This window comes from Xenopus laevis, chromosome 1L, assembly GCF_017654675.1.
Source record: "Xenopus laevis strain J_2021 chromosome 1L, Xenopus_laevis_v10.1, whole genome shotgun sequence".
In the NCBI taxonomy this organism is placed as follows: domain Eukaryota; kingdom Metazoa; phylum Chordata; class Amphibia; order Anura; family Pipidae; genus Xenopus; species Xenopus laevis.
The window spans coordinates 89,994,355-90,020,990 of record NC_054371.1 but is presented as its reverse complement, the minus strand read 5'-3'; the positions used below and the strand labels follow the sequence as shown (position 1 = coordinate 90,020,990).

The window sequence follows — 26,636 nt, the reverse complement described above, 5'->3', positions numbered from 1 at the left end:
GTCAGGTTCCAAGACTACTTTGAGCAATCTTTTTGCTAAAACTTTGCCAAAGATTTTGATCTCCATGTTCAATAATGAGATCGGCCGGTATGAAGAGCATATTGTTGCATCTTTCCCTGGTTTGTGGATAAGTACTATTGTTGCTTTTGCAAATGATTTGGGTAGGGAAAAGTCTTGAAATGCATAAAAGAGTGTTTCATGTAATTTAGGCACTATTTCTTTTATGTGAATTCTGTATCATTCTATGGTAAAGCCGTCTGGTCATGTTTTTTGGTTAATTCTATTCTATAAAGATTAAGGCACCTCAGCGCCACTGCAAATTCGGCATGGTTGTTTGAAGTGGGATCTGTTGTATAGGTAGACTCACAGTTAAAATAGAGTTTATAGGTTGAACTTGATGGATCTTTTATTTAACCTAAATTGCAATTTTACTATATGCCACCGACAATTTACTTACGTTATCTGTTAAAAACATACTTCCCTTTTATCTTCTCTCTTTAAATGACACAATAGCAAATGTGTTTCCAGAATCAGATAGTATGTAAGAGGAACAAACCGTCTGCAAAAATTCTGTATTCCATTAATTTTGCAGTTGACATATATTAAAATAGATATTACAATCATAATAGCAACCCATAATGCATCTACTGTATACTAGCAAGAAGCCAGCAGCCCCATAAACACAAGATATGGATCATATACATATGATGAATGTCTCATGGATATTAATTGATGATTTGTGATATATGAAAGAAACTTGTTCTGAAGTAAGTGATTTTAAAGGTTATTCTGCACCAAAAAAAAGCATTCCCAGTGGAATGTCTAATATTAGGAGAATCTAACACTTGGGTATGACCATCTTCAGTGTTCATCCTACATCTCACCCTACACTTTGGAAACCTCTAATGCTACATGTTCTAACTCTCCTGGATCAATATCATGCTAAAAAGCAACCAAACCACTTTACAGAACTACAATCACTCCACCTTTTTGCTGATTATTTAGGGTATTATTTGCATTTTATCATCTACACACTGGGTAATTATGTTCATTTGCAAACTGACATCAGAAATCCACTGGATTGCACTGAAGTTAATGGGAAGGTGAAATTCCCCTTTTCTGCTCCATTGTTAGAAGACCTCCTATCCAATATGCTACACCTATTTTTTTCAGGAGAAAAGAAAATGACTTCCGTGTTGTCAGTTTCTTAAAAACATGTCTAGTAATGGTAATTACACTTAGGGGCTGATTCACTATGGGTCAAATATCGAGGGTTAATTAACCCTCGATATTCGACTAGGAATTGAAATTTTCCTACTATCCACCAATAGTGGGCCAGTCCAGTAGCTAAAGCGCACCCTAAGATAAAGCAAAATTAATTACTTTTTACCTGAAAGGCTCATTAACTTTTATTGTACTTCTGCATTGAGAACCAGTGGTGAATAAACAAAGTAAAAGATATAAGAAAACGTAGGGGCCTATTTATTATGCTGTGTAAAATAAAATTTGCCAAAAAAATTGTGTAAAAAGCTGTGTAAAATAAATGGCAAATTTATCAAGGTGTGTTTTATTTTACACCATGCAAATGCCAGATTTGCCGCCATTATTTTTACACTTCTTCAGACCTTTGTAAGTTCTGGTGAAGTATTCCGCTGTTTTATACACCACATAATAAATCTGCCCCTAATGAACTTGAACGCCTACTATAAATACTATATAAGATGTGAAACGCAAACGTTACAGAAAACAATATAACCCTATTATAAAGTTTGTGTAAAAAAAAAAGGATTTTCACTGTAAAACTGCACAGTAAAGGATACAACAATAACTTTCTGAAGATGTCCTTGGTGGAAAGATCACCAAGTAGAATATATTAGGTAACAGTGACTTATTCCTCTTCGATATCACTGTGCCAAAGTATAGTACCATGATATTTCAAACTATGGTACTTATTTCTTCAGGAATAAAATAAATTACATTTTAGGTTTTACTTATTTGTACAAAATATTGAGTTATTTCAAAGGTAACTTATCTTAGCAAAAGTGGAAAACCAGCTTTTTATTTAAGTGGAGAACTGTAAAAAAAAAGTTTGATAAATCACTACATTACAGCAAAACCTAGAAATAGTTCTAAAGCTCCTGTTCTTGCCTGTGGGAACATACATTTACACAGGCAGGACGGCATTCTTTCTGTCAGCAATAAAAAGAATATATAAACATTTTGATCAGTGTCTTATCAGGGCAGAGAGTTGTGCTATTAACTACCATGTATGCAACTCTGATATTCACTTGAAATATTAATTAATAGATTAGCAATGTGCTGCTGAATATAAATTACATTTTAAAGTGAGGTGAAATCTGGGGCACTTGCAAATTTTGTCTGCCATCAAAGGAAGTCAAAGTATAAGCATTCCTGTAGGAGAGGCAGCTATTTCCATGTTGATTAATATCACGGCTAATGATTGCTCCCTTAGGCTTCTGTAATGCTGGAGAAAAAATACATTCGATGTCTGGTTGACAGATAAAAGAATCTTTTGTTCATTGACGGAGAATCCAAAACACAGTCCTCTCCCTGTTTGGTTTAAGAGCACTGTCAGAAAATGTTAGAAAAGGTAAATCTCTTAATTTAGCACTTTCTCACTTGTCTTGTACTGTGATAAAAGTTCACAGTATTGCAAAGGCCAAAGTCAAAGTAACATTGCTTGCAAAGGGATCTGTCAGACATGCAGTATAAATAGAAACAGGTAATATAAAATCGGGCCAAATATAAGTGGTAAAGAGCTAAAATTCATAAACCTCCCATATAAAAATCCTATATTAATATTGTTGCCTCTGTTCTTTATTACAGACCCTGGTTCCTTTTCTCATTAGCATTGTTTTCCACAATCCATTTTTTTAGGTCAAAGGCGGACAGAGTGTTGTCTGCCTGAGAGAAGGGGAATCTGCTTTGTGCCCCATCTCCATTGAAATACACAGGCTGAGAGCAGGGGAACCAATGCTCTGCCTACCCTTGGTCTAAGAAATGGATTGTCTTAGGGGCACATTTACTAAGCTCGAGTGAAGGATTCGAAGTAAAAAAACTTCGAATTTCGAAGTATTTTTTGGGTATTTCAACCATCGAATAGGCTACTACGACCTTCGACTACGACTTCGATTCTAAACGATTCGAACTAAAAATCGTTTGACTATTCGACCATTCGATAGTCGAAGTAGTGTCTCTTTAAAAAAAAACTTCGACTACATACTTCGGCAGTTTAAACCTACAGAGGTACAATGTTAGCCTATGGGGACCTTCCCCATCTGTTTTCTAAGGTTTTTTTTGATCGAAGAAAAATCCTTCGATCGTTCGATTAAAATCCTCTGAATCGTTCGATTAGAAGGATTTCATCGTTGCGGAAATCCTTCAAATTCGATATTTGAATTAGAAGGATTTTACTTTGAGGGTCGAATTCGAGGATTTATTAACCCTCGATATTTGACCCTTAGTAAATGTGCCCCTCAAAGTTAAAGTTATTTGTTTTCTATTAAACCCAGGTTTTGATCACATACTATAATTTGCTACAACTCTGTAATAAAATACTGGATAATTTGTACTGTTTTAGTTTTTTATATTTCAATATGTGTATGTTCATTGCACTTCCTGGTGGCCCTATGCGGTAAAAATCAAGACAGAAGTTTATACAAAGCCCACAAATTTTGTATTTCTAATAAAGTTGACATTAGCCACAAACTGCAGAGTACAGTATATATTTTTCCTGCTTATATTTTGCTGTATGGTCACTGCATTAATACCAGACCATATTTCTATGGCATATTTAGAATTTTCTGTTATTTCATTAATTATGTATTATTATGAAGACATTGTTTAAAATGTTTCATTGTTGATTAGTATTTTAGCCGAGTATGTTGTGTATTAAAAAATAATTGTCTAATGTAGAGTACATTGAAAGGATAGTAGAAGTCAAAGAGGCTTTCCATTTCTTTTTAAAAACATTCATCCTGTACCCATGTTCCTTTAACTTATCACAAAACTCATGATTTTACTTTTTTATAAAAAAATTGGTCACTCACAAGATGCACCACATTAGAGAGGCTATGGTAAACACAAATCTGATTTTGCATTACTGGTGGGCCTCTAATTTGATAGGATAATAGATTAATATCACTAATGTTACATGCTAATGTAGATCTCTTTTAAAAGCATATTTTCATGAAAATTATTATAGTTTTAAATGATTAGCAGTAGAGCCATTTGATTCAAATTTGTAAATTGATTTGCAATAAAAGAACTCAGCAGAGTTGGCTGCCTGATGCGCAAAGTGCTCATTAGTATTGTTTCAGGTGGTTTAGTTCCATTCTATGATTGTTGTATATAAGGTCATATGCAATACATTGGTGAATTTTTTTCCAAGCTACAGTGTTCATTTGTAAAGTAGAAATATTTCTTGCATTACTATGCTGTTAAAGAGGTTCTCAGTCTTACTAAAACATGTCATAAGCCCTACTGTTTCTCCAAAGCAGATGACCCAAATTAAAAACGTATTCAAGAATATAAGCGGTATAGAATCTCTCTTCTCTCCCAGCACTACACCAGTCCTCTCACTGTTGTCTTATCTCTAGGTGGGATTACCTACGGCAAGTTGTTTGTCAAGTCTACAATGTACTAAAAGTTAATTTTAAATGAAACTTTTCTATTAAATGCTAATTGTAGAAAATAATTAGAAGTTAAAAAAATAATAACACTTTGTAATATGATCATATTTGACAAAGAGACCAACAGAAATGAGTAAAACACCCCTTTTCTTTTCTAAATGTTTAATAAAACTGGCAACATAAATTGTTTCTCTAAATTAGACTTTTCTACAGTTAATGACCAGTTTAGAAGAGCATCAGTCATCCTTGACACTGCACCATTCTGGTAATTAAAATCCCTATCATTATTGAGGGTGCGCATTCCAGTTACATTTACGTACATTTTTAAATAATTAAATTGTGGAGAATTGTAGACAAATAGATCGATTTGAATTTAAAAAGTGGAAAGACTACCCTCCGGTAAATAAAGCATTAAAGAGATTATTATATGATCCCCTTATATATTTATACATAGTTATCATATTACCCTTTAAGCGCCTCTCTCTTAAGCGTGAACATCCCCAATTTGGCCAACCTTTCCTCATAGCTAAGATTTTCCATACCTTTTACCAGCTTAGTTGCCCTTCTCTGTACCCTCTCTAATACAATAATGTCCTGTTTGAGCACTGGAGACCAAAACTGTATGGCATATTCTAGATGGGGCCTTACCAGTGCTCTATAAATTGTAAGAATGACCCCCTCCCATGAATCTATGTCCCTATACAGCTCAAGACCTTATTTGAGCTTGATGCTGCTGACTGGCATTGCTTGCTACAGCTAAGTTTATCATCTACAAGGAATCCAAGGCCCTTTTCCAATATGGATATGCCTAGTTTAGTCCCATTAAGGGTATAAGTGGATTGGATATTTTTACATCCCAGGTGCATGACTTTACATTTCTCAACATTGAATCTCATTTGCCACTTAGCTGCCCAGATTGCCAGTTTGTCAAGATCCTGTTGCAAGGATGTCACATCCTGGATGGAATTAATTGGGCTGGATAGTTTTGTGTCATTGATACACTGATACACTGATACACTGACACATTACTTACAATACCTTCCCCTAAGTCATTAATGAACAAGTTAAATAAAAGTGGACCAAATACCGAGCCCTGAGGCACCAGACTAAGAACCTTACTCTAAGCAGAGAATGTACCATTAACAACCACCCACTGTACCCGATCATGTAGCCAGTTTTCTATCCATGTGCAAACAACTTCATTAAGCCCAACAGACCTTAGTATAGAAAGCAGTCGTTCATGGGGCACTTTATCAAAATCAAATTGATCACATCTACTGCCCCCCCCCCCCACTGTCCAGCATCTTACTTACCTCATCACAAAAAGCAATCAAATTTGTCTGACATGACCTATCCTGCATAAAGCCATGTTGATTGCTGCTCATAATGCCTTTCACTAGGACAAAATTTTGAATGTGATCCCTTAACAAGCCTTCAAACAATTTGCCCACCATTGATAGCCTATAATTGCTAGGCTTAGATCATAATCTATTTTTAAACATTGGAATGACATCAACTTTTCTCCAATCCACAGGTACCATACCAGATGAAAGCAAAAAAAATCAAAAAAGAAAATCAGAAATATGGGCTGGTCTAAAACTGAACTAAGCTTTCTTAGAACCCTGAGGTGTATGCTTTCAGGCCCTGGAGCCTTGTTTACATTCATTTTTATTAATGCTTTATGAATCATATCCTGAATCAGCCACTGACTAGATTGAGCTGAGCCATCAGTGGAGCTATGAAGTGATCCTGGGAACTCAAACTCCTCTATTGTATACACTGAAGAAAAGAACTGATTTAGCACATTTGCCTATTCTGTATCTGTTACAACCATACTGGTGCCATTATTTAAAGGAGCAACATTCTCAATCTGCATCTTTTTACTTAAAGTTTATTTTGCCTAACTAGTACAATAGAATTGGAAAACCACGAATGGCTCATGGCATTGCATAACAAAAATTTGCAGACTTCTATTATTATTTTTCATAGAATATGTGATGTTGTGCCATATGCAGGTAAAGCTGGTTTAACCCGTGCATCATATCTAAGCAAAGTGCTACAGGATTACAGCAAGGAGTCACATAAACAAAACTGCAAAGAGGAGATTATGCCACATATTGAAATGACTAGTGAATGACTAGCCAATAAAAATTGATTGACAAATCATTGTCATTGCACATTGAAATCAGGCATTTTGAAGATGCTTTGGCAATATTTTTTTAATACTTTATTTACTAACCTCAGTGGATCCTTGTGAATGCCTACCCATGTTTTTCTACATTTTTGCCTTGCTGAAAGTGTGCAGTTTGAGCACCAGGACCATATGCATTATATGGAGACCCTTGTTGCTATCTATTCTTGTGTGTGTGTGGTGATAGTTTTTCTACATTGCTTTTCTTGTGCTTCATGCACCAAAGTAGGCATGGCCAGTACAATGTGCTAATATAGATGAGCACAACAACGTTTTTGTGTGGATTTCTTCTGAGTACTCTGGCTTCCTCCTCCCTTACTCCAAAACATACATGCAGGTTAACTGGCTCCTGATAAATTGATTGCAGTATGTATCTGAGTGTGAAAGGGACCTTGGATTTTAAATTTCACCAGGCAGGAACAGGTATAATCTCTGTAAAGCATGCCAGTCTGTCCTATCTAAACAAAGGATACTAATAAGTGCTAAAAAAATGATTAGGGCATTGAAGATGACTAAAGGGTTGGAGTAGATTTGAAACTAGGTATGGGGGGTTCAGTAAAGATTCAGTGGAAGAAAGGTTAGATAAGATAGTAGGCAAAGGAAGGGAAAATGGGGGAGGAGATTTTGGTGGAGGTACTGTTAAGGATATGGAGGACCACATGTAATTTGTTCAATATGGTACCAGTATTAAATATATGTTTGCAAATGCAAGGAGTCTGACTGGTAAAATGGAAGAGCTGGAGGTGCTGATAGGAAAATATGGTGTGGCTGAAACATGGCTGAATGAGTCACATAACTGGGCAGTTAATATCAGCAGCTATACTTTGTTTCGGAGGGACAGAGGCAATAGAAAAGGAGAAGGAGTATGTCTGTTTAGGATTTAAAAGCTTATATAAAAGAGGAGGTAATGTTAGAAAATGAGGGGGCAGAAGTCTTATGGGTGGAATTCTTCAGTCCAGCAAATTAATTGTAGACCCCCTAATGTAAGTGAGGTGGAGGGGCTAAGCTCCTGTTGCAAATAGAAAAGGCTGCTAGCTTGGGTAAAGTAATGATAATGGAGGATTTTAATTACCCAGATATTGACTGTAGAAACAGTACTGTTAGATCAGTTAATGGGAACAAGTTTCTAAACTTGTTGCACTACAATAAATGTTGTAAATGAGCAATCCGGAAGGCAAAGAAAGGAAATGAAGAGTGCGTTTCGGCTGAGGCTAAGACTAACCCCAAAAAGTATACCTCCCAACATTTTGGAAATAAAAAGAGGGACAAAAAAATTTGACACGTGTATGCGTTGAATTTTTTTTTGACCACGCCTATTTTTGTTCCATGTTCATTTAACAAAATTTGGCAGGTTATGAGAGTTTGGACATATTTCTGTAGTCTAACTTTTCCCAAGGGACCTTCTTATCTAAATTGTTACAATTACTAATTTGCTTATCTCAAAATTATTGCAAAGTATCTTATTTGCACCTGTTAGCTGTTCTGTTCTGGGCTCTCTGACAAAAGCCAATTAAGTTAGAAACTTTGATTCTTTTTCTGGCTGTTCAGTACAGACAATGCGGGAATGCGGGTTGGGACTGTCCCGCTGAAAACAGTTAGGAGGTATGCTTAAGACTATATTATTTAAATATACTTTCTTGTATTCTTTTGCACAGGAACCATTTTGCAGAAGATGTTATCAAAGTAAACTTAGCATCATCCCAAAATCTTGTGTATGTGCTAGAAAGGAGGAGTTGCTGTTGCAGTACATGCACAGGCTACAGAAATTATAGTCACTGGGGGGAGGGGGAGTGAAGACTGCAAAGTAAAAGTGTTCACTGCTAAAGGCATAGAAATGGTAAAGGCAATAAATGATTGATAGCTGAGTTTTTTAAATTGGTGTATAACAGGTACAGATGTTTCATTAAAGAAAATAATTTGTATTTCAGGTTTAATTTGACATATTATACAGCTTTTCATTACAGGATCCCTGTAAACAAGACAACAACCTCCCCCCCCCCCCCCACAAATTATACTGCAAACATTACCTGGATAGAGAAAACATGTAGAAGGTTATTTATCAAAGGTTGAATTTTAGAGTTTTTTATACGTTGAATGAACTCGAATGGTTTCTAATTAAAAAAAAATCAAATGTTCAGGGTTAACAACCCAAAAACTAACAAATTCATTTTTTTCAAATAAATTGGAAAAAAACCTTAAATAGCTGGAATTGTTCAGGTTTTCGGGCAACACCCTCGACAAATGATTCAAGGAACCTCTGCCATTGACTACATGACCATGACAGGTTTTAGATGGTGTATTTTCGGATTTGAGCTATTTCCTGGGTTGGGGTATAATAAATCTCAAAAAAATGTAGGTTTTTTTTAACGCAAAAAAATTATTTCTGACTTCAAAATAACCTCGAAAACTTTTTTAGTGGAAAACACAACTCAAACCTTAATAAATCTAGCCTGTAATAACTATGTACTGAATGTGCTGAACAAAATAATCTGTATTATTGCTCTTATTCTCAACTGACAATTTTTTTTTACTTATCCACAAATAAGTTAGAAAAATGTGTAGATTTATCCTAAAGAAAACGTTTAAGAGCAATGCTTCAACCCTCCATTAAATAGCATGCCTAATCATTTTTAAACATTTCCTAAGTAATTCAATAGAAAATAAATTGACTGAGTTCTAACTCATTTGGCATTTCTTTAAAAACAAATATCAATTACCAGCAAAGAAGCTGGATAATAAGTTATTGACCATTGTATCTGCTCCACATGCTAAATTACATCTGGATCCTGCTCTTAATACAATGGAAAGATTGATTTATGTTATGAATTGGAGTTATCAAGATACTATATTTTGTTGATGGTCATTGTTGTTCTTAATTTATGCTCTATTGAACCAAATATACCACATTTAGTAGGTAAATTTGGTGTGTTTTTTGGCAGTTGATGTCTGCCTTGTCTATTATTATCTTCATGCTTGGAATAATAATGATAATTTTAAAGCAATGTTAAGGGTAGGGACACACTGGGCGATTTGGGGAGATTTAGTCGCCTGGCGACTAATCGCCGCGACTTTTCTCCCCGAATGCTTCCCCTCGCTCTGCGCCTGGCTAAAATGAAAAATCGCCTGCGCTAATCACACGCGGCGATTCGTTTTCCAAAGTCGCCCGAAGTTGCCTCACGAGGAAACTTCGGGCGACTTCGGAAAACGAATCGCCGCGTGTGATTAGCGCAGGCGATTTTTCATTTTAGCCAGGCGCAGAGCGAGGGGAAGCATTCGGGGAAGATTGGTCGTGGAAAGTCGCGGCGATTAGTCGCCAGGCGACTAAATCTCCCCAAATCGCCCAGTGTGTCCCAGCCCTAAAGCCAAAGTATTTAAAGTAGTTTAGACCTTTCTCTGCAAGATATCTCAAGACATCTCTAATGCTAACTTAGGCTAGGCAGACCAAAAGTAGTCAAGGTGCAGCTATGTGATCAGAGCATGGGTTACATGTGACTCAAACACTTCAGGCTAGGGCCTTCGCTAAGTAGAAGATTTCAGGAATGGAGTAGTGTAACTACAACTCTCAGGCTACTGTGCAATAAAAATAGGAATAATGGACGCCAGGAGGTTCTTATGGTGAAACAAAGGAGTAACAAGTTTATTTGTTCTAGACAAATGACCCACAGGTTTACTTACAGTCATGAGGTATATGCAAGTAGTATTAGCAGTGCTGAAACAGGCAAAGGATAATATAGCAGAGAAGTGTGACTCCCATAGGCATTGTAGTCAAGTAGTAATAAGGAATCCCAGGCAGATGTACCTTTAAGTGGTCTGGATTCCACACTGTTAAAACCTTTTTGTGGCACCACAAGCAAACTGTGGAACTTTCACTTCACCTTTTAACAAGGATTTCTATGTGCATTTATTCGCCAATATTTTATTCAGTTCCATGCTAAATACATACGTGAAGAGTAAATACAAGAACATATTTTTGTAGAAATATGCTGAGAGAGATAAAAAAGGGGTAATTTATTGACCCTGTGTTAAAAAGCACAGATACGCACAGATACACACTGATACAACAATAGCCGAAGGCTTGAACATTCCTTGTACTGTTCCTATAGTGATGAACAAAATATTTTGCCAAGCTTTGCCACAAAAATTATGCCCATAGACTCCAATGGGTGAAAAAATTGTTGTGCATCAAAAAAAAATTAGTTGATGCGCCACCTCACACGTCAAAAAAATTGTTGCCCATAGACCTCAATGCATTTTGACAAATTTTCAGCGTTTCACAAATTTTTGGTTAAGCCAAACGGGTCAGATTTGTCCATCACTAGCATGTAAGATGCCTAATGTAATATACTCTTTCAGCTGTAAATATATTTGGGATGCCTACTTTGGAGGTAGGACATGAAAAGCAGCCCATTTTAAAGAAGGTCTACATCCCCTTTAAGGACAATGCAGTAGAGAGTCTGATTACATATACAAAATTATAGTGCCTGCGATATCAGTGCTTAGTAAATTAGTGAATTAGAAGATATGTACAACACAATATTGCCGGAGAAGCAGTTTTACATATCCAGCTATAGTTTTTCTCAACAAAGTGCAAACATCACATGAACCAAGGGGTCATAAAAATATGCGCAGACAAGTTCCCTCCCATTTGCTCCAAACTATAAGCCTTGAAAACAAGTTATAATTGGCTTCAAAATTATTTGTTTTGATTTCACTGAAATACTTTCTGTGAGATATACACCTCACTGAATGAATTTTACAGTTCACAGGCTAATGCACTCACCATATTTGAAGTAACCATATTAATGTAGCTGGAATTTGAGAACCTAGTTTGGTAAGCAGTAGTTATTAGGATTTTCATGACAACAATGTTTGAATTCCTTTCTAAAAACAATTTTGCACAGTATCAGACCGGGATACCCAGGGGCCACAGGGCTTGCCACCTCACCTGATGGGCCCCCACCCCAGACGTGAACTCCTATTTCCACCAAAATCAAATCAAATCCCCTGCTCTGAACTTTTTACTTTCTGCTTGCGGCGGCGGTCATTGGTGTGTGGAGTGAGGATTGAAACTGGGTCAGTGGGGCCCATAAAGGCCAGGCCCTGTATGAATGTGTTGCATGCAAACCTGATTTGCTGATTAGAAACCCTTCACTAAACAGATGCACATCAAGGGGCAGATTTATTAAGGGTTGAAGTGAAAATTCAAATTCGAATTTTCAAATTTTTTTTTTTGTCAAAACTCTCAAATTCTAATTGTGAATTATCCAAATTTGATTTGAGTTTTATTTAGAATTTTGATATTTATCATACTTTGGCCCTTTAAGAATTTGAATTCGACTATTCCCCATCTAAAACCTGCTGAATTACTGTATAAGACAACGGGAGAGGTCTAGGTATCAATTTTGTGATGTTTGCAGCCCTCCTGACATTCATTCTGAGAAAAAAATTCAAGTTTTCGGGTCGTTGAAAAAATTAGATTTTAATAATAAATTTTGATTGGTCGAATTTCAAATTTATGGGATTTTTCAAATTCGAAATTTGACCTTGTTAAATGTTCCTCCCCATGTAAAATTAGTTTATATCTGTGACTTTTAAAGTAAAACTTGTCTTCCAAGGAAACTTGGGGTATCGGTTTTGCTTTCTCTAAGATAGAATGTGCTGAATATTAGTTAAGGATAGTTCCTAGACTGCCAGTAGGGAGATGTAAAAGGGACATTCTGGTGATCCAAAAAAAGAAGTATTCATTTCAACAACACACAAATCAAAATGTGTTATAGACTTGCTCTTGCCTGGTATTAGGGTTTCAATGACAACGTTAGAGGAGGGGGGTAGACCTCAAGTATTATTTTAAGAAACTTGGTTAAAAGTTGAGGGCCAGGACTTTCACGGTAATTTCCTCAGAGATATTACCTGTGCCGCGAGCAATGTTAAGAAGACAGCAGGAGCTTAGGGAGATTAATGCATGGCTGAGACATTGGTGTAGGGAGGAGGGCAGTGGCATAACTATAGAGGAGGTAGATCCTGCAGTCGCAGGGGGGCACGGGAACAAGGGGTCCTGTATTGCATGGTCTGCTTCCTATATAGTTAACAAGAAACCACCCCTCTCCATAGCCATGGGGAGTGCAAGTCTGCACTGGGTGGGGAGTGGGCAGAGGTGCGGCGGGAAGTGAGCAGGAGGGTTGGAGGATGGGGATCAGAGTGCGGCAGTCCCCTCTGAAGATTTTTTTTGCAGGGGGGCCTGGCACATCTCTAGTTACGCCATTGGAGGAGGACTTTGGGTTTTTAGAGAACTGGGCTGATTTCTCAGGTTCTTTTCAAAAGAGTTCTGTATTTGGGGTTTAAGGTAATGTCACTGGCCAAGCCACACACCAGCAATTAATGCAAGATAAGAAAAAATGCCAATACCTTAATATGCTGCAACAGGGGTGATGTCAATTTTATTCCATAGTGCTTCCAGATACTGCAATTTTGATCAAACGTTTTGGGACCACATGTCTCTTCCTCAGTTCTTTGTCAGGGATGGGCTGCACCTCAATGATGAGGTGCTGCAGCTTGAGGGGAAATATGATGTGACTGGTGTTGCCGAAACATGGCTGAATGATATGCATGACTGGGCAGTTAATATCAGTGGCTATCAGTCCCGGATTGGAAATCTGTGAGTTCTGGCAAATGGTAGAGGGGCTGCTGTAAGATGCCATAGAATTTACTATTAATGGGCTGGTTGGGGCTGTTTGGGCTTCTGTGTACTTGGAATGCCAGGGCTTACTTTCACTCCCAGTCCAGACCTGGCAGCTATACTTTGTTTTAGAGGGACAGAGGCAATAGAAAAGGGAAGGGATATATTTATTTATTAGGCAGGATTCAAAAAATATTATAAAGGAGGAGATTTTCACTGATTGTGCCCAGCAAATTAATTGTAGGAGTATGCTATAGATCCCCTTATATAAGTGAATAGGAGGAGGCTAAGCTCCTGATGCAAATAGAAAAAGCTACTAGTTTGGGGAAAATAATGATAATGGGGGATTTTAGTTACCTGTTAATTGACTGAAGCAACAGCATTGCCTGTACAGTTAATGGCAACATGTTTATACACTTTCTGCATGACAATTTTAGGACACATGTTGTTGAGGAGCCAACCAGAAACCATGTTATAGTGAATCTAGCCATCAATAAATGACTCAGAACGTATAGCAAATGTGCAAGTAGCTGAACCCCGGAGTAATATTGACCATAACAGGATCTCATTTAATGTCTGGTGTAAAAATCAAATATGCACTGGGGCAATAAAAACCCTGAATTTCAGAAAAGCTAATTTTTTTCTCATTAGAGCATAGATGCTTCGGAGCATAGATAAAAGCACAGAACAATGTTCTCAATGTATTCCCTTAAGAAGTAAATATAGAAGCACTAAGAACCACCCTAACACAAAAATAAAAAAGTTAGGAAAGATGAGAGAGACATTTAAAAACTACAATTCTGTGGGGACAGAAGCTGCATTTAATGAATATAAGCACTGTAATAAATGTTGTAAAACAGCAAACTGGAAGGCAAAGATAGAAGCTGAGTAGCGCATTGCGGCAGAGGCTAAGACTAACCCCAAACTGCTTTTTAAGTTTATTAATAGTAAAAAGATGAGTGTTGTTCCTTTAAATAATGTTACCAATATGGTTGTAACAGATACAGAAAAGGTAAATGTGCTTAATCAGTTCTTTTCTTCAGTGTATACAATAAAGGAGTCAGAGTTTCCAGGCCCACCTCAAACTAGTCAGTGGCTGACTCAGGATTTTGTTCATAATGTTTTACTAAAAATAAATGTAAACAAGGTGCCAGGGCCAGTTATGTATAGACTTAAAAGATTGAACTTGATGAATGTGTGCTCTCCCCCCGGAAATGGAATCGGGCTGGGGGAGCAGCATTACTGGAGCTGCGTCAGGCGGCAATTTACACAGAAACGGCGCTGGCATTCACTATAGTGTTTAATAATGGAAAATTAAAATGGATGTTCGGTCAACCTGATTTGCAGAATTTCTGGTGTCCGTAATGGAACAGATATCTGAATGGTATGATTGTTTTCTATGAAGAACAACTGTAGGATAGTGGAAAGGAGCGTATCCAACAATGTAGACCAAATTAAAATGAGTGTTCGGTCAACCTGATTTGCAGAATTTCTGGCCTCAGTATTGGAACTGAATGGTATGATTGTTTTCTTTGAAGAATTTTGCCTTCACGGTGATTTCCATGCATTTTAGCTATAGTACATTTTGCAAAATTTCCAGTGTTTTATAAAATTTTGAACAAAGCAAAATGTTCCGAGTTGGCTCATCAATAATCATGATCAAATATGTTTCTAGATCTTAAATATTAATCAGTATTAAACAGTCAGCTATCCCCAGAAGTAGCGATGAGTGACGTTTTTCAACAGGCATTGATCTGAGAAAAAAAACGTATAAAGAGCCCACTGACTTCAAAGCATCATGTGTTGAAAAAATTCAGAGGAAAAATGCCCATTGACTTCAATTCATTTTGTGTGGAAACAAATGCAGTGAAAAAAATGTACTCCATTAACTCCATTACATTTAAAAACCCTAATTGATTTCAATGCATTATGTAAATTTTGGACATTTTGCAGCAAAGCAGAAAGATTTGCTCATCATCATCTTTATCATTTACGTATATAGCGCTGACAAGATACACAGTGCTTTACCCTAATTATAACAAACAGGGAATAAATGGTAAATAACAAACAAGAGTTTACAGAGTACAATATGATTAGAGGGGCCTACATGCCAAAGTTTACAAACTAAAGGTTAGGGTTCAATTGAGACATTAGTATTTTAGAAACAATTTTGTGATTTTTTTATACAGCAATGATTGATTAATTAAGGTACATTGAATGAGCTTCTTTAAACACATTAAGTTTGGAAAGAAGGAATAAGTCAGCTTGATGCAGAGAGTTCCAGAGAAAAGCAGAAGCCCGAGAGAAGTCTTGTAGACGAGAATGGGCAGAAGTGATGAGAGGAGAAGCAAGACAAAGATCAGAAGCAGAGCGACTGTATTTGGAGATCAGAGATGAAATAAAGGTAGGGGCTTCATTATTAAGGGCCTTGAATGTAAGTGTTAGTAATTTGAATTTGATTCTAGAGGAGATTGGAAGCCAGTAAAGAGGCATGCAAATGGGAGAAGCTGATGTTGAGCAGTGAGACAGATGAATGAGTCTAGCAGCAGCATTTAGAACAGATTGGAGTTGTGAAAGGCGACTTGTTGGAATACCTGCGAGGAGCAGGAGTAGCAGTAATCAAGGCGGGAGATGATGAGAGACTGAATCAGTGTTTTAGTTGATTCCGAACTGAGATATGGTTATATTCGGGCAATGTTGTGCAGTTGAATATGACAAGATTTTGCAAGTGTTTGGATGTGTGGTGAAAAAGACAGATGCGAGTCTAGGCTAACTCCTAGGCAGCGTGCCTGTGTGGTGGAATGAAAGGTGGTGTTTACTGTGAGTGATATCTGAGGGACAGGGGAAGATTTTGGAGGATATAATGTTTTTGAAAGGTTCAGTTTCAGGTGGTGCTGTGACATCCAGGAGGAGACAGCAGAGAGAGTCATCGGAGATGATTTTGGCATAGTTGGCCAGCTTAAATACTGTATATTGCAATATATGGACAAACAATCCCTGTTTTGTTTCAAGGGGAAAAGCATTTTTAGTAGCTTAAGGCACAAAATGTTGCAATGTCCTTAACTTGTTCATAATGGGTTGAGTGCAAAGGATCTCTTGTATTTGTCTATATTATAAGGCAGCACAGATTGGGCAATTGGTTAAATGGCAACTTCTACCATGTGCTGCGGTGTGGGTGGAGATGGAAACAAGAGACTGTTATCCCTTAACAACTAACAATTTATTGTCGGCAGATCACAAAACAAGAAACATATTTAGAATTCATAATCTAGTAATACAGCACTCTTTACGGATCTGGGAGTCATGTAAATACTTCTACTCATTATGCAAACCTGTTCCTTTAATGCAATCAATTGTAGGTATCCCTTCATTTTTACCTGGATTACAAGCGCAACATTTTGAAAAATGGATACAAAATGGCCTGAATACCATAAGATCCCTTTTGGGTCCTCATATTATGAAGTATTTTCAACTATTACAATTCGCATATGACTTTGCTGACTCTGAAATGTTTTCCTACGCTCAAGTACGACATTTTATACAAGGTTTAATCCAAAATATGCCATCTAAATAGTACACTTTATTTGAAACTATTTGTAATAATTTCCTACTTACTAAAGGCATGATATCAACACTGTATACCCAAATGCTCTCAAATACTTTGCAAACTACTCCAACATATTGTACGGCATGGGATCAAGATTTACCAACGATACTTCCTGGAGATGGATGGAATAAAATTTGGTCAGCAACTAAAAGTGTCTGAGAATATAGCAACAAAATAACTTTCATTTAAGCTATTGACTAGATGGTATATGACACCAAAGGACTGGATCTCGCAACTACATTCAACATATATTTTCAAGGCTGCAGTGTTATAGGAACTCTTGTCCATATATAGTGGGATTGTCCAACAGCACATCATTATTGGAACATAGTGCATACTTTTATACAGGAGATCTGCTCAATAACATTTTTGCTGAATTCATGTTAATTATTGCATAATCTCCCAATAGCACAGCTAAATAAGCAAGCCAGACATCTGGTTAAACATATACTTTCAGCAGCTAAATGGAGCTTGGCTATAAATTGGTTGTCCCCAGACATTCCCTGAACAGACTTTAAAACAAAATAAATGCCATATATATAATGGAACAATTATCAGCACGTGTACAGGATTATATGAACAAGTTTGTTGAAATTTGGACTCCATGGCAGAACTATATAGTCGAGAGATGACTTAAAGGACCAGTAACATCAAAAATTTTTGTTAAAAAATTCATTAGTATACAACGAAAAATAAACACCAAGACAAATTAAACTTTTAAATAGTAAAGCCTTTATTAAGAAATAACTTACATATACTCCACTTCCTGTCCTCCTCAGAAACGGCGAAAAGGCGACCATCCATCCTGCAGTGTTTGATTTCTCCTCCCTGGCAATTCTACTGACAGCAGCGTGTTGGCTGGTGGAGCAGGGTTTGTGCTGGCTGTTCAGATCCCTCTGAGGAAGGCTTCTCTCGCTTTCTTTGGTATCTTGGCTGCTACCTAGAAGTGTCTCTCCTTCTTGAACTTTGCCTTGTGGCCCCTGGAATGTCCCCTGGAATGCCGCTTGGTGACCCGTGCTACTTTGCGGATGGCCGACCTAGCAGCGGTGGGTTTCTTTCTGTGCTTCCGGCTCAGCGTCTGCAGGTCTGAACGAGCCGTGATGTGAGCAGTTCCTCTCCGCAAGCTTGTGAATCGGCACCAGTTGGCTGTACCGGCCCGACGGTTTCTTCTTCCTCTTCTTTCTGGCTGCTGCGGAAGAGGCTGCGCACGGGAGAATCGCGTAGTGGTCAGTCAGGCTGGAGACGCGGGGAGGGATGGCAGATCTCAATGCCGGCACGGTAGCTCCCGTACAAACGCGCCCATGGGGAGCTTTGTGCGGCAAGGTGCTGTGCGCTCAGTTCCCGTTTGCGAAGTGTGCACAGGCATAAGAAACCCACCGCTGCTAGGTCGGCCATCCGCACGGGTCACCAAGCGGCATTCCAAGGGGACATTCCAGGGGCAAAGTTCAAGAAGGAGAGACACTTCTAGGTAGCAGCCAAGATACCAAAGAAAGCGAGAGAAGCCTTCCCCAGAGGGATCCGAACAGCCAGCACAAACCCTGCTCCACCAGCCAACACGCTGCTGTCAGTAGAATTGCCAGGGAGGAGAAATCAAACACTGCAGGATGGATGGTCGCCTTTTCGCCGTTTCTGAGGAGGACAGGAAGTGGAGTATATGTAAGTTATTTCTTAATAAAGGCTTTGCTATTTAAAAGTTTAATTTGTCTTGGTGTTTATTTTTCGTTGTATACTAATGAATTTTTTAACAAAAATTTTTGATGTTACTGGTCCTTTAACCTGCTGTGATATTGATAGAAAACTCGGGCACTAAACAAAAATGTATGATAAGTTTATAACATGCTGAGCGGGGGTTCCATTCTTTTCTTTTCCTTTTTTTTTCATCTCTCTCTATACTGATTTGCTTCCTTTCTCATTCTGAGTGTTTTTTATTTTCCTTTTTCCTATTTTACCTGGTTCCACAATGATGCAAATGCAAATGAGAAGGCATATTTTAAATCATTGTATAAGTAACACTTCGAAGCAAACAGTATAACATGTGAAATGTATGATTGTTTATTATGATGAACCAGATAAAAAACAAAATAAAAACATTTTGAGTGAAAAAAAACCCAAAAACTTGAAAAAACATCTCATTTGTAGTAGCAAACAAAGATGCAATTATTTCAGTGATAAATGGCATTGTGCTATCATGGACATGATTTATTATAGTATTGTTATTGATAATGAACGGCTACAATATCATTATATCCTATCTGTTGGGTAAAATTATTAGGTGACAGGTTAATAGCAACACGTATTACATTATTGAATGCATGCAGTTTTCAACAACAGGTTGTAGAATTTACATTAGCCTATTATAGTAAGTGACATAAAAAGTACTAAATGTGTTTTGAAATTTCCCAAGTTTCCTTGACAAAAATAAAATGTTTGTTCTCTATTACTATGGCTAGTTATATATTCAAAAACAAGGATATTACATTTTTTATCTTATTTTTTCTGTATATTATGTGTAATGCTAAAATATATCTGCATTTAGGGGGCACATTTACGAGTGAAGGAATAGAATAAAAAAAAACTTTGAATTTCGAATGATTTTTTTGGCTACTTTGACCATCGAATTGGCTACTTCGACCTTCGACTACGACTTTGACTTCGAACGATTTGACCATTCGATGTACTGTCTCTTTAAAAAAAACTTCGACCCCCTACTTCGCCAAGTAAAACCTACCGAACCTCAATGTTAGCCTATGGGGAAGGTCCCCATAGGCTTTCTAACACATTTTTGGTCGATGGAAAATCGATCGATCGATGGATTAAAATTCTTCAATCATTCGAATTGACGTATTTAATCGTTCGATTGAACGATTTTTCCTTCGAATGTTCGATCAAACGAATTGCGGTACATTTAACTTCGACAGTCGAATATCGAGGGTTAATTAACCCTCGATATTTGACCCTAAGTAAATGTGCCCCTAAATGTTCCCACTGAGCAGCATGGGTACCGCTGCAGCATTGAAGCGTTGGGGTCCTGTGTTCGATTCCAGTCAGGGCAAAATTGCACTGTATGAGTTTGTACAGTATGTTCTACCCATGTCTGCATAGGTTTTCTCTTGGTACTCTGGTTTCCTTCCATACTTCAAAAACATACAGGCAGTTAATTGACTGAGCACTAGTAATGAGCGACATTTTTCACCAATAGACATCCATAGACTCTAATGGGTGAAAAAAAATTGGCTAACATCAAAAATTTCCCGCACAATTTGTTATGCATCAAAAATCTTTTGTTGCCCATAGACTTCATTGCATTTTGGCAAATTTTGTCATCTCAGGAATTTTTGGTGAAGCAGAATGGGTCAGATTGCCTATCACTAATGTGTGTGTGTGTGTGTATATATATATATATATATATATATATATATATATATATATATATATATATATATATATATATATATATATATATATATATATATATATGTATATATATAAATATATATATATATATATATATATATATATATATATCTGCGCTCAACCCATTATCAATATATTTAAGACAGAGGCATTTTGTGCATACTGAAAAATGCCTTACCCTTTAAACAAAACAGGGATTGTTTGTCCATATATTGCAATATATTTAAGTTCGCCAAAGTCATCCCATATCTGGCCAGTCCTACGCTTAATTTTCATCTGATTCATTAAGAATTCCATTGCTTAATTATACATTTTACAAAGGGACTAAGTTTTACCTGCAACTTACTAGCTGCTTTCAAAGTAAAACTCCCAAACTTGGTTGCCCTTTTATTAGACACCAGTGGGATATATAAAAAATAACATTTGCTCTCATTGTTCACCTGTACAGATTCACCCAAATACCGAATTCTCCACAAAGTATTTAGCTGAATAACAAACAGAATTGTAATTGTTTAAAATTAAAAATTTTCAATGTTTTGAAAATTATATTAGATTTTAGACAATTTAAAAAATTGGCACAATCTCTTAACAAAAGATTAAGGGGCTGATTTATGACTGCCCAAACCAATTGGGGGTTTCAGGGGAAAAAATCTATTATTTGAAGTATTTTTCCCTGAGCGGGCTTTCTTACATAACAAAAAGTTTGGAACCTAAAAGTATTAAGGCCCAAGCAGCCATAAATCAGCAGCTATGGGGCAAATTCACTAACCTGCGGAGTTGCGGTAGCGCAGCCTTCGCTGCACTTCGCCAGGTGAAGTTTCGACAGGGTGCCGCTAATTCACTAAAATCTGAAGTTGCACTCAGGGAGACGAAAGGTCAGAGCCGGAACTAGGGGTAGGCAGAAGAGGCAAGTCCCTAGGGCGCAAAGGCAGAGGGGCGCCAAGCACGTACCTCTTCTGAGCCCTTCCCATGTCCGGACCCTTGTGTCCTTAAGCTGTGGCTGTCGAATAGTGAGGGGTGACGTAGTCGGCCGGGGTTGCCTAGGGCTCCCGGCCAAATTTACCCGGCACTGCGAAAGGTAGCAAAGTTGTGCTAGCGTTAATTCATCAAGCAAAGTGAATTTACACTAGCGATGCCTAATTTGCATACGGCGCCAAATTAAAGTACAATGGACATATAAGTACAAATACATTACACTACACAAGCCTGGGAAAGCTTCATAAAATAAAATAGAGTTGTTATTTTGCCCTATACATGTGCCCACTGTATAGTTTAGGTGCCATATGTTAGGAAATGTAGGGGGGAAGGAGGGTACCCCCCAAAAAAAAAAAATTTACGATCTTATTCAGCCTATCACCCTTAAAAAAGTAAAAGACGCCATAGTTTTTTGAAAAAATTTCAACTTTTTTTGAAGCAATCCTGATCTGCTCTATTGCAGTTCGCCTGATCGGAGGTGGCAAAGGCAAGTCTGGCACAAGAGATAACAGTCAGTAAATGCGCAAGTTAGTGAATTAGCATAGTTACGTCCCTTCGCCATAGCGCAACTTAGCCTGGCGTAAGGGTGCGAAGTAGCACTAGAGTAGGTCCACTTCACTAGAGAATTTGCGCTAGAGTTAGTTGATTCACGCTTTAGTGAATTTGCCCCATAGTCTCTGGACAATTGAAAGCTACAAAGTCAAATTACTTTAATGATGTGGATTCAATTGAATTGGATTTGACTGAATCCGAATCTTGCAAGCAGTGCTAGTATTCATCCAAATCATTGCACTCCCCAAAATCAATCAAAGGGGAAAATTTATCAAACTTTGCATGTGGGAATCCAGATGCAATGTACTGAATTTTTAATTTAGCTTAACTAAAACTTAAGAGGGGACTTGAATAAATGCTGGTCAATTAAGTTTTAACCTAATGGGCATATTTATCAAGGGTTAAATTTTGAATTGATATGATAAACTTCGAAATTCGAATTCAAAAAGACCAACCGAAATTAAGTCAAAGTTTTTTTTTGCTCGAATAGGACAGTTTTCGATCGAATAGGTCTATATTCGGCTGAATTTGAATCTTTCGAATCGAAGGAATAACGCATTTGATCGAATTCTATTCAAAGTTTTCCCCCCAAAAAAAACTTTGATTCGAAGTCCACCAATTGACTCCAAATAGGTTCTAGGAGATCCCCCATAGGCTAAAACAGCAATTCGGCAGGTTATAGATGGCGAAGTCAAATTTTTAAAGTGCAGAACATAATAACAAATTTTGAATTTTTAGAATCTTATTCAAATCAAATTTGGACTATTCCCTAGTCGAAGTACACAAAAAATAGCTCGAAATTCAAATTTTTTTCATTCAAAAATTCACCTTGACCTTTGATAAATCGGCCCCTAAATGTCTGAAAGCCACCTATTTAAATGTGCCACAATTTGCACACGCAGTTTGTAGTTAAATTGCACACAACTTCATATATAGAAGGACAAAGTGACTAATTTCTTCTTACATTATTCAAAAGATAGTTAAGCATTTATCAAGATCTATAGAATTAGAGGCCTTAATTATAAATCTTAAAACGAATGTCTGAACATCTAAGTAACAAGAAAGGTCTGTGGTGAGTAAGTTCAAAGTTTTAACAATAAATATACGACTAATACAAAGAAAATAGGAAACCTTTTAAAAACCCACTAAAAAAATGAATCAGTATAATTTTATCAAATAATTGAACATGTCCTAGGTCATGATAGCTTTTTTTGTCTTGTATTTTTATAGGGCATAATGATTCTCAAATGACAATTATAATACACCGGTAACAGGCAAAAAACAGTTTGCAGTTTGTATTTTTCTATTAACTCATTCTACAGCTCCTATCTTTGAAATTTAAACTGCTATCTGGTGTCAAGGGACAGTTTGGGGCAGATTTATCAAGGGTCGAATTTCGAAGTGAAAAAAACTTTGAAATTCGACCATCGAATAGGATAGTCTGACATTCTAAGTCAAATTCGAAGGATTTTTAAGATCGTATGACCGTACTTTGATGTGCTACGGGTTCTAGGAGGTCCCCATAGGCTAACATAGCAATTCGGCAGGTTTAAGGTGGCGAAGTGTCTAAGTTTTTTAAAGAGACAGTACTTCGATTATAGAATGGTTGAATGGTCAAAGCATTTTCACTTCGAATCGAAGTTGAAGTCGAATTTGGCCTATTTGATGGTCGAAGTACCCAAAAATTACTAAGAAATGCGAGGTTTTTGAATTCGAATATTCACTTCAAATTCACTTTGATGTGCCCCTTTATTGTAGAAAAGAACAGGTGCTATGTGTTACAGAATGGAATAGTAGTGGGTCTGAATAGAAAAATATGCACTGCAAATAATAATAATGACAACAACAGTACACGCAGTAGTAAAAACCAAATGAACATTTGTTGCAGAATATCACTTTCTACTCCATACCAAAAAAAAAAAGATTTTTGTTAGATGTGCTAAAAGTAATAAAACAACCTATAAGACTTATTTTTTGTGTCTCTTTAAGGCACACAGTTATATGGAGCAGATAGAAAAGATATGGTCTATTAATCATACCAAATCATACATTCAATTTGTTTCAATTAGTAAAACATAATCAGATATAATTATTTTTCAGTGTTTTCATATATATTTTAATAAAGAGGAACAGGCCAGAGTTTATTTGATGAAAAGCTCAAAACAGAATAGATGTTTGAGAAAGATGAAAGGAAATTAGAGATTATGCATTACCTTTTATTACCTATTTTAATTTATTCCCAAAATGTATATGGTTTTTAAATCACTGCTTGTCATTAATTTAATGAAATTCAGAAGTACTCCTGTCTCTAGGAAATTATTTTCTGAACAGTGCAATTAATTTGCAAAAGCTTTTGATGTAACACATCAATATTCCAGTGTTGGTAAAATGTTTAACTTATTACAAGTGAAAACCATCCATTTACAGTGACAAACAAAAAATTATTTTTGCAATGCTCTGAAAACCTTTCAAAGGAACCTTTTCCTACTGTACAAATACTGCATTAAAGGAAAACTATACCCCCCAAACAATGTAGGTCTCTATAAAAAGATATTGCATAAAACATCTCAGATCCTGCTTTATGTAAATAAACCATTTTCATAATAATATACTTTTCTAGTAGTATGTGCCATTGGGTAATCATAAATAGAAAATTTCCATTTTAAAAAATAAGGGCCACCCCCTGAGATCGTAAGATTCACTGTACTCACAAACATACCAACAAACCATACATGTTAGGTCACATGAGCCAATTAACAGACAGAGTTGTGTCTTTTGCTTCCACACTTCTTTCTGTTACAGTTAGAGTTGTAGTATTTCTGGTCAGGTGATCTCTGAGGCAGCACACAGACCATCACAAAATAGTGGTTCAAGGCAAGAGATGTAAAAGGGCAAGATTTACTTAAATATATATTCCAGTTTGGTAAGATTCTTTAATATGCCACTTAATATCATATGAACTATCTGTTGCTTAAGTGTTCATTTTGGGGGTATAGTTTTCCTTTAAAGAAGTAAAAATGAATGTGTAACATCATTTTTGCTACTGTAAATAAAATAGAGGGCTATATACTCTATAGATGTATATTAGCTGATTATTACTTGTGCACTCAATGATATTAGTTTATATATATATATATATATATATATATATATATATATATATATATATATATATCAATACAAAAAAAGCCGCACTCCTAGGTCTTTTGTAGATAAAAAAGGAAAAAATTTTATTAATTCAACGTTTCGGCAACCACACGTGTGCCGTCTTCAGGAAGGTGAACAATACAAAATGGTGCTCGTGCTTATAAACGGGTTAAAATGGCGCCAATTTGTCATGGATGACGTCATCACTGGGTGTCAAACCTGTCAACGATCCCATCAGTGTAAGAAACAAATACAATCAGGCTCCCACTGTTAGCATAGGAGCAAACGTGTTAATCTAACGTCATATAACAAGGTGTCCAAGAAGATAGTGACAAAATAGACATTCTGTCTAGTGAATCCCTCATCAGTGAACATCAATAGCGATGTCAGTGCCTCGGTGTGAATAAAAGCAAGGAAGACATATAGCATACAGGATACGTTTACTCTATTAATCCAGCGAGTATGTGGGAAAGTGCACTTACCCCAGCAGGATCCAGAGAGGAAGATGCGAACGCACTTGTCGCCCCTTGTCAGCACTGAGCGCCCCAGACATTAGCTGCCCGTATCGTTCTCTCCTTAACGCATCAACGGCCTGGCCTCTCACATCTACGTGCTATTCCCCTGCTCCTGCGTGTGTTAAGCTCCGCCCCCCTTCACCAAGGGAACCGGACGCTAAACCGCTGGGCTGGGTGTTCCCCCTGCTCGTGCAAGTGTTGAGCTCCGCCCCCCTTCACCAAGGGAACCGGACGCTCACTAACTGGGTAAGGTATTGTAGGAGACTGAGGAGGGATTCATAATTGTAACAGCATAGTACTGCGTGTAGTATTAGTTAGCATAGAACCCACTGGCAGCACATAGACGGGTATCGCCTCCCATCTTGCCATGCGTCAAATGGAACTATCATCAAACCCTTCAGACTTCTCGGCCTTATTTGCATCAACTCCTTACTCCTTGTACCTGTCCCAGTGATGTCACGAAATTCGCAGTGGCACGGAGGACCAGGCTGTCCAAATGTGTCCGTCAGCAAGATATGTGAACAGCACCAGAGCGCACAGTGTAACGTGGGCTGTTTCCCTTCCATCCACTACTAGATCCTGCCTAGGGTTCCCAAGCGCCTGAAAGAAACAAAAAAAGGGGAAAAAAAAAAAAAATTTTGTTATATATATTTACACACACAAACATATCCAGTAGATCCAGTAGAGGCCACAGGGACACCAAGCTATATAAACCACGTGATCAGAGGTGCAAGTCAGCCTAAACCTAATATCCAATTTGACCCCAAATTGGATATTAGGTTTAGGCTGACTTGCACCTCTGATCACGTGGTTTATATAGCTTGGTGTCCCTGTGGCCTCTACTACGTGGGCAAAGCTGGGACCACGTATAGGGAGAGGATGAACAACCACAGAAGTGCGATACGGT

The 26,636-nt window shown here is 37.3% G+C and overlaps 1 protein-coding gene across 2 annotated transcripts in view; it reads right to left on the bottom strand.

Annotated features, from left to right (window-relative positions):
• LOC108711362 (signal-transducing adaptor protein 1) overlaps window positions 1–26,636 on the bottom strand; it is a 250,025-nt gene that overhangs the window by 172,802 nt on the left and 50,587 nt on the right. The window contains exon 1 of one of the 2 annotated variants that reach the window (XM_041591140.1): window positions 25,697–25,844. The exons of the other annotated variant lie outside the window; for it this stretch is intronic. The gene's annotated coding sequence lies outside the window, so the exon portion shown is untranslated. Of the gene's footprint in view, window positions 1–25,696; window positions 25,845–26,636 lie in introns of those variants that run through there. 2 annotated transcript variants of the gene reach the window in all.